Here is a 10460-nt window from a genome sequence, read left to right as displayed (position 1 = left end):
CTGAAGGACACCTGCACTGACCATGCTGAGTTATTGTCAAAATGCAAGCTTCTATATTTATCACCAAATTTGTCCCAAGCATTGGCTACAGTGGCAAGTTAGTTATGCAGACATTTCTCGCAAAGTGAACAGACACTATTTGGATGGACATGCATCTCAAACTGAGCCATGGTGTTGTGAAGTTTTCTCATACCTTCAGCTGCATAGAGGGCTGCTTTTTCCTCCAGTTTCAATAGGGGGTCGATGGTTCCACCGCCAAAGCATGCAGACCTCCAGACACTGTGCCAGTGTTGTACTGTTCTTGCAAGAGGGTTAATGCAATGCACCATTGGCCAGCAACACCGGTCCATTTCCTTCCATACACAGCTTGCTTTCATGAAGCCTGCGTGCTTCACCAACACAACCCGTCACTAAAATACTGGATGAATATTTCTCGCGTAGTGCGGGTGCCACGAAGAAGGCGCAGGCATCTGCTGACTGCGTACTGTGTGTGTGTCGGCAATCAATTTTAATGACTGCAACCAAGGGCACGTCTCTCCGCAGGTATTCATCATTTCTCTTAGTGGGTTTTGTCACTTTTTTAATCTTGATGTCCAGCCTCGCCATGCAGTCATTGTTGCGCCGTCCGGATACTTTGTTCCTTTTGCTGTGTTTCCAGCGCTAAACCTTGTGGAAGACCATTCTGAAAATCGTACAGATGAAGTAATTAAGAATGACAATATATGTTACTGCATGGTGCTCAACCTAAATTATGCTATAACAATGGTTTTATGAGCGACAGTTAAGGCGAAGCTGCAAAAATGGAAAATTCTCCCATCAGTCGAGGCAGGAAAATTTTCCAAGACGGTTCCGATAAAGTTGCAGAACATTGTATAAGTGACACATATGTAAAAATGTAAACACACACACCTGCACATACATAGACATTATATATATATATATATATATATATATATATATATATATATATATATATATATATATATATATATATATATATATATATATATATATATATATATATAAACCAGTAGCCCTGCTGGTCCCATTGGATAGCCTACTATATTGTGCAGGAAACCTCTAACAAACGAAACGCAAGGTTTAGATTGGCCAGTGCATTGCTGCTTATAGGTGGCAGCCGGTTTGCATTTATGGTATCAATCTTTACACCAATTTCGTACACCAAAAAATTTGGTTTTTTTTTCAAGTGCTAGCCACAGTGAGCTAGCTGCTGCTATGAGGTATTGGAAGCATCATGGAAGAGAGAAATTATCATTTTGCCACAGCATAGTAGGGTGCGAGACTTTTCTATCTGCTGTCTGCTAGTGTGTAGCAGACGACATCAATGACCAATGACGTGTCTCCTGACGATCGGCTACAACGCTCTAAGTAAGAAGTGTATAAAATGATATGTTATCTGGATTACGTAGCGTACTTTTTGCTGTACAATTTAAAAAATGCAGGTTTTCAGTGCCTACGAGCGCATTGACGTTTCTCGGCGCGAGCCGTTAAGAGCCAAAAGTAGCCGTTCCGAAGTGTAGACAAGAGCAAGGAGGCGCTGAGCAGAGCAACGCAACTACAGAACGCAACGCCTACTAGAGTGACCGCGGTTGGTGGCGACGGTATTTCGTGAATGTGGTAGATCTACGGCTAGTATTTTACGTTTTTGACATGATTTAAACGTCATTGTCAGTATGAGTGATTTGAGGGCGTTACTTCCGAAGCGTCTGTGTAAATTTGAACAGACTAAGCGGTCTTCTCTACAAGGTCGAGTCCGGTGATTATTGGGTAAGTAAAAAGTGTCTCTCGCTCCTTTTGTGGTAATCTAGTTGTGTATGGTGTGGTAAGGTTGGTCTGAAGTCCAGCAGGTTTGTGAGAACTAATTTAAATCACAAAGACGAACCGTGACGCAAGCTGGCACAATGGCTACCAGTGCAGATCGGCAGTGATGACCGCCGCTGTATTATTCTGCTCAGGTGTGTTTGGCTTTATGTGTTACTGCCTCGAATTTTTCACCGCATTCCGGTGATCACGGTTTATTCTACCATACTGCGATCCCATGAGGTGCTGGTAGTTGCGGTTAAAGCTAGAAAGCTAGCCCGTAATATGTAAACAGGCAAAAGTCCGATGGCTTATAAAAAATGTGATCCGTCTGAACTACTGCGGTCCGTAGCAGTCGAGAACGATGTTCGCTTTTAAAACTTTACGAAGAGAGCTTATAGTTCGAAAAGCTACATCGCAGTGGCGCCTTTCGAGGGAAAAGCTCTTCATGCTCAGAGAAAGGTTACTTTCGCCTACAGTTTTGCGGGAGGCAGATTGCGCATTACTGATATCCGACTGTTAATGCTACAAGTGTTACGTTTATCCTAATGACTTTTTCTCACTTAATAGCCTAGCCTGATGCTGTATGGCAAAAACGATTTTTTGAATATCTTTGTAGCACATTTGAAAAGAATTCAGAAATGCTTGCACATTTTGTTCACAGTTGCTGTGCAGCATCAGAGCACCCTGTGATGATGGGGATATTGGTGTCTTTTGTTGTGTTGTCACTAGGGGTGAAAGTGCTGTTACATTTGCTCTATTCTGCTCCAAACTTCTTTCCCTGCTCCAAACGGGCTGCTGTGGTGTTCTTTAATCAAATTTTGTGGAGCATGGTTTTGCCTCTCAGTGAGTCAGTAATGGTATTGCTTACGAAAAATGTGCTCCGATGATGTTTTATTAAGAGACTGTGAGAAGCACAGCAGGGCAATGGCATGTTGTGAGTTGCGCATACACAGTATAGGGGCCGCCCTCGTAAAAAAGATGGCAGCATACCAGTGGCAGCAGTATCTCTCGCTGAGCCTACGTTTTTCACAATGTAGAAGAGCATGAAGCATAAATGTTTCTTCTCGAGTAAATTTTAAATGAAGTGATTGGAGGGAATTGATTGCTAAATAATAATCTGCGCATGTGACATAGCACTTTTCCTTGGCCACCACCAGCCGTTAAGAAACTTGCGTGGCTGCAAAGAACTACACAAGTGTTCTCTCTTTCACTCACTTGGGGTGGAGTTAAGCCACTGCCACAATGACATGATGAGGTAATTAAAGAAAAGGTTTATTATGGTTGCAGTTACAGAACAAACTTGAACACTATCACCACCACGTCCACCACCTGCTGTGCGAATGCCGAGTGCTGAAGCAGACGCGGATCCGGGACCTGGTGGCAGCTGACCTCTCCCCCCATAATCAGTCGTCATATGCCGCTTGGACGCAGGAACCGCATCATCGTTCGCTCCTAGACTTCATCACAACAGCCAACCTTTTTTGATGTATTACATGAACACATCATGTTCTGCATTCAGTTTGCACAACATGCGCACAGACGCATTCGTGTTCAAGCAGTTGCTCTGTAGTTCGCACACACCACAAATTATCAATGATGGTGATAGTTATTTTGATGCGTCACCGCACAAAATCTGTGCCCTCTAACATTGGAGAAGGACAGGAAGTCACTCATAGGAAAGTAAATATAGATAGCTAGCACTCTGTAGCTAACACTTGGTTATCCTGACATTTCTTAACATCCTTGTTAAGCAGAGAAAAAACAGCACACACACACAAACAAAAACGTACGATGACTGTTTCATAAAACACTGTCACTGTCCCGTAAGCAGGCACTACTTGCTGCCTACGTGGGCAAAAGGATAGTCATTTTCATGCCAAAACCAGATACAACCTGCCACTCTTGCATGCATGATGTAAGGAATTCAACAAGTGTATCCGCAGACTGGGCTCTGTCTGGTGCAACAAGGATTGGGACATCCTTTGCCAAAATACTGTTAATACGCAAGTCCTCGTTGCATCTTCCAATACTCTTGGCTGAAGGCACAGTGCTATTTCCAAAAACATATAGGTCCGTTACCTCAGGTACAATTTATATGCTACACCTTGCTGCTGCCGAGGCACACAAAAGACAACCAGTTACCTGTGTCAATGAGAGTGAAGTTGCCATTCAGACATTCTTTGGTAAAGCAGCTGCGCTCTTGATTTGACATACTGGCTAACTCACTGTGTTTGCTTCATTTTGTTACCAAATTTGCTTGCAGTAATGCTGCATGTGGTGTTCCGTTGCAGCGAAGACATTGCATCGGTCATTTCGGTTGCTCTCGGGCTATATTGTAACTGTTGTTACGCAGATGTACAGTACAGAACAGAACTACTGCAGCCGCTGAATGAGGGCATCCAGAACGGGCCTACACTTCTCCGTCCTCCATCTCTACTTGTCTTTCTTCTACACTTATAATATAATATATATTAAAGGCACAGCTTTTGCGCACAGATTTTCGCTTCATGAGCCTAGAATAACCTTCGCCTTAAAAAACAAGCGCATCCCGTCTCAACGTTAACGTGGTTGCACACGCGCACACAAAAAAAAGTTTGCGTTTACCACGCAGACGCGAGGCGAACGCGCCCAGAAAGGAAGCAAACCGCGCGCTCAGAGCCGGCGATCCCGGCGGCGACGTGTCCCCGAACAGTGGCGCCCTCAGCAGAAATAGCGAGCGCAACTGTAAACTCCCCAAGGACGCGCTTGCCCATTGACGGCGGCGCGATGCAGCAGGCCGCACCCAGTGCGCTTCCATCGAGCGGCCGTGACATATGTATCAGATGTATCATTCTAATATGTATCATTCTGTCGTTCCATGTGTCAGGCTTGGGACACTTGGCAGCACACTGTAAATATTGTGAGGGTAATTGTGTTCCGATATACAATCAGGCATGGGTCATTTTTTCACGTTCAGACCGGAAGGAGCGTGAAATACTGGAAGCCTTTGTCATTTACAAGGAAGGGCAGTCGTGCGTAAGCAAGTCATTCTTATCTTTATCATCCAAAGAATTACAATTTTCTAACCGGAAGGTGCCGTTGCACATGCGCTTTAGGGTGTGACTTTTGTATATGGTTTCCCTATATATTGAATACATCTGTCTGGATTAAAACCAAGTTGATGTCTAGTGTTCATGATGTCCGTCTCTCTTCTGTCCTTGTCTTTAGCGCTAGTTACCATATGCCTTGGATCTAGAAAGGTCTGCTGAATTCATATCAAATAACTTCCGATATGTATTACTTTATATCTTTTTTTAGCTGGCCTAATTTTAAATCGTACTTCCTAACTAGACTTCACACAGTAGTAACAGGGCACTGCGGAATAGAACTTTCCAATTTATGTTCCTTGTTAATTGCGTATGCAACTAGACAACAACACCAAGTTGATCGTCAGGTTGATCATCTTTCTGTTAACAGCTCTTGTGTGCACATTTTTCTCAGAATTCTTGTGTTCAGTTTTCTTTTGTGAAAGCTTATTTCTTTTTTCTACTCATCTGTAACTTCAATTGTAGGGTTGGATTATCATTTAAAAAAAGATATCTTACAGTCAGTGTGCCTAGTGAAGTGAACTATTTAGCACTTCTGCTTTTTATATTATGGGCTGAAAAAGCTGCTTCTGTCTTCTTTATAGTTCGTCGCAAGATTTTACGCCTGCTTTAGACAAGTGTCACATAGTATGTTAAACTAGGACGGCTAATTGGGTTAATTGGTAAGGATTCATTTATAGGAACAGCACAAAAAGACGATGAACAAGGAAAGGATTCACAAGGTGCTGACTATTATGTTTATTTTTAGTATGACTAGTATGTTTATTTGTTCATGGCAGTTTTATGGGGAACTAACATTGTTCCATTTCATGACACAACATGTTACTAAACTTGAACAGTTTGTTCCATTCTTTTGTTCACTCAAGCTTGACGATATGCAGTACTGGCAATTGCATTTTTGCAAAGTGCATCTTGCTGTGCTACTTTTTGTTTAACAGTGGGGAAACATCACTATTACATTTCGTTTATGGAATGCTTTCAGGGATGAGGTCGTAGCCTAAAATTGAATCTCAAAAAATGCCTCGAAACTCTTGCAATTCTTGTTGGCCAATGATATTTTATGTTGAGTAAATAATGAGGTAGAATGCATGCATGAACGTTACTTTTCTTTTTCAAAATTCAATTACGCATGCACAGAAATGCTGTAGTTTCAAGTTCTTTCCTTACACCCTGACCTCCAAAGCAGAAAGGATGAGTGTCGCTCAGAAGCTTGAATGCAGTCAGGTATCCTGTGCTCTGCTCGTTATGAATGAGCACTGCTAATGGAACAGCACCAGCCATTGTTGCCACCAGCACCACTGTGACACTGCACTTTGTAGAGTCACAAGAAGCTGTTGAGTCTGTGAAGACAATGTCTCTTGCAGTCTAATGCCTGGGCCCTCTTCATGATGGGGGTTACTACGAGAGCAGCCCAGCAGGTACCAGTGTCACTCCGGCACACTGTCACAGCTGTGCCTGGAAACTGGTGAGAGGACACTGTTACTTTCTGAGAGAAGACTAAGGGTGCATTCTATTCCCTAAGAATCTCTGAACTTGGCTTCATACACTGAAGGACACCTGCACTGACCATGCTGAGTTATTGTCAAAATGCAAGCTTCTATATTTATCACCAAATCTGCCCCAAGCATTGGCTACATTGGCAAGTTACAGTTATGCAGACACTTCTCACAAAGTGAACAGACACTATTTGGATGCACATGCATCTCAAACTGAGCCATGGTGTTGTGACAAGTTTTCTCATACCTTCAGCTGCATAGAGGGCTGCTTTCTCCTCCAGTTTCAATAGGGGGTCGATGGTTCCACCGCCAAAGAATGCAGACCTCCAGACACTGTGGCAGTGTTGTACTGTTCTTGCAAGAGGGTTAATGCAATGCACCATTGGCCAGCAACACCGGTCCATTTTATTCCATACACAGCTTGCTTTCACGAAGCCTGCGTGCTTCACCAACACATCCCGTCACTAAAATACTGGATGAATGTTTCTCGCGTAGTGCGGGTGCCACGAAGAAGGCGCAGAGCATCTGCTGACTGCGTACTGTGTGTGTGTCTGCAATCAATTTTAATGACTGCAACCAAGGGCACGTCTCTCCGCAGGTATCCATCATATCTCTTAGTGGGTTTTGTCACTTTTTTAATCTTGATGTCCAGCCTCGCCATGCAGTCATTGTTGCGCCGTCCGGATAATTTGTTCCTTTTGCTGTGTTGGCAGCGCCAAACCCTGTGCAAGACCATTCTGAAAATCGTACAGATGAAGTAATTAAGAATGACAATATATGTTACTGCATGGTGCTCAACCTAAATTATGCTATAAGATAATGGTTTTATGAGCGACAGTGAAGGCGAAGCTGCAAAAATGGAAAATTTTCCCACCAGTCGAGGCAGGAAAATTTTCCAAGACGGTTCCGATAAAGTTGCAGAACATTGTATAAGTGACACATATGTAAAAATGTAAACACACACACCTGCACATACATAGACATTATATATATATATATATATATATATATATATATATATATATACATACATAAATATATAAACCAGTAGCCCTGCTGGTCCCATTGGATAGCCTACTATATTGTGCAGGAAACCTCTAACAAACGAAACGCAAGGTTTAGATTGGCCAGTGCATTGCTGCTTATAGGTGGCAGCCGGTTTGCATTTATGGTATCAATCTTTACACCAATTTCGTACACCAAAAAATTTGGTTTTTTTTTCAAGTGCTAGCCACAGTGAGCTAGCTGCTGCTATGAGGCATTGGAAGCATCATGGAAGAGAGAAATTATCATTTTGCCACAGCATAGTAGGGTGCGAGACTTTTCTATCTGCTGTCTGCTAGTGTGTAGCAGACGACATCAATGACCAATGACGTCTCTCCTGACGATCGGCTACAACGCTCTAAGTAAGAAGTGTATAAAATGATATGTTATCTGGATTACGTAGCGTACTTTTTGCTGTACAATTTAAAAAATGCAGGTTTTCAGTGCCTACGAGCGCATTGACGTTTCTCGGCGCGAGCCGTTAAGAGCCAAAAGTAGCCGTTCCGAAGTCTAGACAAGAGCAAGGAGGCGCTGAGCAGAGCAACGCAACCACAGAACGCAACGCCTACTAGAGTGACCGCGGTTGGTGGCGACGGTATTTCGTGAACGTGGTAGATCTACGGCTAGTATTTTGCGTTTTTGACATGATTTAAACGTCATTGTCAGTATGAGTGATTTGAGGGCGTTACTTCCGAAGCGTCTGTGTAAATTTGAACAGACTAAGCGGTCTTCTCTACAAGGTCGAGTCTGGTGATTATTGGGTAAGTAAAAAGTGTCTCTCGCTCCTTTTGTGGTAATCTAGTTGTGTATGGTGTGGTAAGGTTGGTCTGAAGTCCAGCAGGTTTGTGAGAACTAATTTAAATCACAAAGACGAACCGTGACGCAAGCTGGCACAACGGCTACCAGTGCAGATGGGCAGTGATGACCGCCGCTGTATTATTCTGCTCAGGTGTGTTTGGCTTTATGTGTTACTGCCTCGAATTTTTCACCGCATTCCGGTGATCACGGTTTATTCTACCATACTGCGATCCCATGAGGTGCTGGTAGTTGCGGTTAAAGCTAGAAAGCTAGCCCGTAATATGTAAACAGGCAAAAGTCCGATGGCTTATAAAAAATGTGATCCGTCCGAACTACTGCGGTCCGTAGCAGTCGAGAACGATGTTCGCTTTTAAAACTTTACGAAGAGAGCTTATAGTTCGAAAAGCTACATCGCAGTGGCGCCTTTCGAGGGAAAAGCTCTTCATGCTCAGAGAAAGGTTACTTTCGCCTACAGTTTTGCGGGAGGCAGATTGCGCATTCCCCGCAGGGGGCACCTGTTAAAGCAGGTGTTTGTGTGTTTTGTGCGACACCACGGACCCCGAGCACCCACGCTTAGCCGTGCGTGGCATCGTCGTGTCTGGGGAAAAGGGGATCCTGGTGGTTGAGCCGATGCCGAGTGTTTGGACCTTTAAGGCCCCTCGGCGGAGGCAACACACCACTTTGGCCCACGCTTCCCATAGACGGCACCTCCGGGCTGACCCACCCGGGGGAAATCGGCAGTCGCCTTTTCCTGTCCTCCTCTCCATCTTTCACTTTCCTGTCATCTATCCTACAACTCTCCTGTCCTCTACTCTCTTCTTGGTTTTTTCCTTACTTCCCGGCGGCGAGGGTTAACCTTGTGTGGCTGACTACCCTGAGTTGAGCCATATTAGGTTATAGTTAAGGTATACAGCTGGCGTGGGCAGGGCTTTTTTTTAGGCACCTGTCCCGTCCCCTTGTTGGACTCCATGGTGGGTGGCTGGTACCATAACCGAACAACAAAATAAATTTTATGGCTTCTTCCCTTTCCGCAACTGATCGCCCTCCCGCCAAGAGAGGGCGCACCGATGTGACGAACAAGTTTTTCACTAAAAATGTAAACAGCTTCCCCCGCTTTCATGTCATTCACTCCGAACAAGCAGAAAAAACTGCCCGTCAAGTCTCACCGTTCCTTGTGACAAAGACTCTCACAGACACAATAGGTCCAGGCTACAAAGTCAAAAAGCTACCAAATGGTGACCTCCTCTTAGAAGTGCTGTACAACCACCAGTGCGAAAAGCTAGCAGCTGTTACATCATTCGGTGATGTCCCTGTCACAATCTCACCACACCGCTCACTCAATACAGTTCGTGGGGTCATTTCAGATAATGACCTCAAGTTTCTGACCGAAGAAGAATTGCTCGAAGGACTCAAGGACCAAAATGTCATCAACGTTTACCGAATCAAGATCAGGCGAGACAACAAAGAGATCCAAACTAAGCACATCGTCTTGACATTTGCGCTGAGCACCCTTCCAGACTCCGTTGAAGTAGGATACACAAAGCTGCAACTCAGACTGTACATACCTAACCCACGTCGCTGTTATAACTGCCAGAGATATGGCCACAGCTCCCAGAGCTGCCGAGGCCGACTCACCTGCGCAAAATGTGCTTCAAATGAACATGCCACTGACAACTGCCAAACTGAACCAAACCTTTGCGTAAACTGTGAGGGCAACCACCCAGCATACTCAAGATCCTGCCCAACATGGAAGAAAGAAAAAGAAATTGTAACCTTAAAAGTCACTGAGAACATTACATTCGGAGAGGCGAGAAAGCGGCTTTCATTGGTCCAAAGCCCAACTTACTCCGTTGTGACGCAACAGGGCGCAGCGTCACAGCGTGCTTCGGCACCCGCCCAGGTCACGGGTAGTGACCCTGGTGTGGAGCCATCCGCGCCCACGGTGGCTGCAGCTGGCGCTGCTCCACCACCCCCAAAGCAGGCTTCGCGACCTTCCAGGTCTGCGGGGCCCAAGGCCTCTTCTCACACGGGGAGGCCTACTTCAAGCGTTCCGGTGTGTTGTCCGCGGTCATCCAGCGTGTCTGAAGACGCGATGGACACGACAACACAGGGTAGTCCTGTGCCGTCAAGACGGCGGGACTCCTTAGAGCGTGCAAAAAAGGACAAGCCCCGAATCACGGGGCCAAAAACAACGTAGTCTCTATTTTACTCA

The 10460-nt window shown here is 44.8% G+C and overlaps 3 pseudogenes; all 3 read right to left on the bottom strand.

The window, feature by feature from the left end:
* LOC146174549 (uncharacterized) overlaps positions 1–10460 on the bottom strand; it is a 342251-nt pseudogene that overhangs the window by 84815 nt on the left and 246976 nt on the right.
* On the bottom strand, positions 99–681 carry LOC146174557 (uncharacterized; annotated as a pseudogene).
* LOC146174556 (uncharacterized) lies at positions 6030–7142 on the bottom strand (annotated as a pseudogene).

This window comes from Amblyomma maculatum, chromosome 11 (assembly GCF_055883805.1).
Source record: "Amblyomma maculatum isolate TAMU_Amacu chromosome 11, ASM5588380v1, whole genome shotgun sequence".
Classification (NCBI taxonomy): Eukaryota; Metazoa; Arthropoda; class Arachnida; order Ixodida; family Ixodidae; genus Amblyomma; species Amblyomma maculatum.
This window is presented reverse-complemented; position numbering and strand designations above follow the sequence as displayed.